A 2,650-nucleotide genomic window follows, 5' to 3' on the forward strand; every position below is an offset into this window, starting at 1 on the left:
CTGAACCCCGGCGGAGACGGCCCGGGAGCTGCGGCGCGGCCCCTGCCCGGCGCGGGGACAGCCCGGGGTGATGGCAAAGCCCTCGGCACAAGGGGACCCGTCCGCCCCCGCTACCTCCGGGTAGGGGACTCCGAAAGGTGTAAGGACAGCGGCCAAGGATGCTTTTCTAATGTTAAATTAAGAAAATACCGTCATTGCGTGCTTTTTCTGCTTCCTACCCTGATGGATGGCTGCAGGAGACACACGCCCTTTTTATTCTCATCATCCTATTAAGCAGTAAGGATAGAAAGCCTGAAATGTTAGTAATGTCACTATAGCAATGCAAAAAGTGTGTAAACATAGCTACGAGCTTTAAAAAATCCCCAATAAACACGGACATGCACGTACAAGTGTTGTATTTGCAGGTATAGAATTATCCTGATTTTGTGTTTCAGGAATACATCTGAGTATACACGAGTTTCACAAGCACATTTCAGCATTATTGCGCACCAGCTATATGTTATACTAGAGAAATATGGGAGGGAGGTGGGGAGAGCAAGAGCAAATTTAATCGTGGTGATTTTGTTAAAGTCTTTATAAGTGGAAAGCAGAAAATATTACACAGATTGCATGGTCACACTGCAGAAACGCTTTATAAAATATGGGTATGAGACACAGATATGCAGATTGCATGTGTTATGTACAGAAGCAATCACGGGCCACATTTTTTTCTTTATTCCGGAAAGCACATATTTTCTGAGGCTGGCAGTCAAATAGAGCTGACGGTTTATGGATGCATAAGAACTCTCGGCTAAACCTGTATTTCCTACGTAGGAACAAGCAAAATGTGCAAAGCATAAAAGTCATCTTTATTAACTTCACTTCTGTGCAACAAGTGACAAATGCTCTATCTCCCGGCTTACAATTCACTAGACTGTCCTCGGTCTCTGCCCAAGTAAGAGAGAATTCCCACTTTTCCAGAATCCATTTCAGAGCTCGGAATGTTTGCATCTTTCTGGAGCCGTTGAAAGGGGAATTATTCCCTTATCTTCATTTTTTGGAGTTTTTTTTTTTTTTTAATGTTCTTTCAAAAATAGGCCCTGACCTCTAAGGTCCCCACTGTCACTCCGGGAAAGGAACGAGAGCGCTCCGTGGCAGTGAGGCCGGCTCGGCCCCCGGCTGCGCCCCTGGCCCGCCGGACACTCCCGCTGGGCAGCAAGCGGTGCCCCCGTTCCACAGCGGGAGGGGGAGGCGGGGCCTGGGAAAAAGATACTCGTCCAGGAATACCGCAAAGGGGAACAAGGAGGGGTCCTCCGGCAGAGAAGAGCAGGGGAGGAGAGGCTTGGCCAGCAGATGCGCATCGCAGGGGCATCTCTGTACTCACCCAAACCTCCACGAGTCTCCGACGTGTGCTCTGGACCGAGTTGCCCCTCTACTAATCTGGCTCGCCTGGTCCCAAGGGAAAAGGTAGAGGGTGACCCTCCTGCTCCGGCGCCCCGCAGCCAGGGGTACTTTTGTGGGGTTGCCGGGGTCCATGTCCCAAGGCTCTCTCCAGAGGCTGGCAAAAAGGGGGCGGGGGGGAACGACTTTAGAGCTTCCCACGAAATGGTATTACAGTAAAATGATAAAAGTCGGACTGAAGAGAAGTAACGCCAGGAAACACGAGCCGGCTCCTGGAGGGGGCAGCGCATCGCCTCTGCCTCCCCGCCTGGGGCGCGGGGAACAGGGAGTCCCGGACGGCCTCCGATGAACCGGGCTGGGTGTCTCTCAAAATAAACTACACAGACACCGTATGGACATCAATAAAATATATCTGTATAGGTATATACACATATATAAGGTAAGCAGAACGGACCTCGGGAGACCCCTTAGAGGAGAGTCCTCTCCCCTTTCCTAGCAGGCACTGTCCCCTCCACCGGCAGGACACCCACTGCCTGCTCACGGGAGCAGTCGCCCCTCCGCCACTCTCCCAAAACCGACTCAAACGCCTCAACCAGGGGGCTCCGGGCTGAGGATAACCTCACCGCTCCCCCGATTGCCCGCGGCGGCGGCGGCTGAGCCCGCGGGGCCGGAGCCGGCTCTCCGGGCGGCGGAGGGCGCATCTCCTCCGTCCATCGCCGCCGCCGCCACATGAAAGCGCTCTGCGGGGGGTGGGCGGGGGTTATTATTATTAATGATATTAATGATATTAATATAGGCGTGATGTCCGCTGCGCCGATTGGCTGTCAGGGCTGCCCGCTGAGCCCGCTGCAGCCAATGGAAGGCTCGGGATGTGGAGCGGCCAAGCCCCCCCGGCTGCGGCCCGTGTGCCAGGGCCCCGCCGCCGCCCCCCCGCACCGGGATTTGCTCCCTAATTGACCTAAATAAGGAGCTCGTGAACGGCGGCCCCGGGGCGGCGCGCACGCACAGGGACACACAGACACACACGCGGACACACGGACACACACACGGACACACGCACACGCCCGGCAGCGCCCGGCGCCCGCCGCTTTCCCCGCGTAGATCCCATTCGGCGCGGCGCTCCGCCCACCGCAGGATCCCCCGCTCCTGCCCGCCGTTTAACTCGCATGACATTTTTATTTCGTTATTAGCGTTTTCGCGCAGAATCTGGCGCCTCCGATGGGTTGTCGGGCTGCCTTTTTTTTTTTTTCCTTCCCCGTTCCCTTCCCCT

The sequence above is a fragment of the Pyrgilauda ruficollis genome, unplaced genomic scaffold (genome assembly GCF_017590135.1).
Source record: "Pyrgilauda ruficollis isolate IOZ18807 unplaced genomic scaffold, ASM1759013v1 scaffold1, whole genome shotgun sequence".
NCBI lineage: Eukaryota > Metazoa > Chordata > Aves > Passeriformes > Passeridae > Pyrgilauda > Pyrgilauda ruficollis.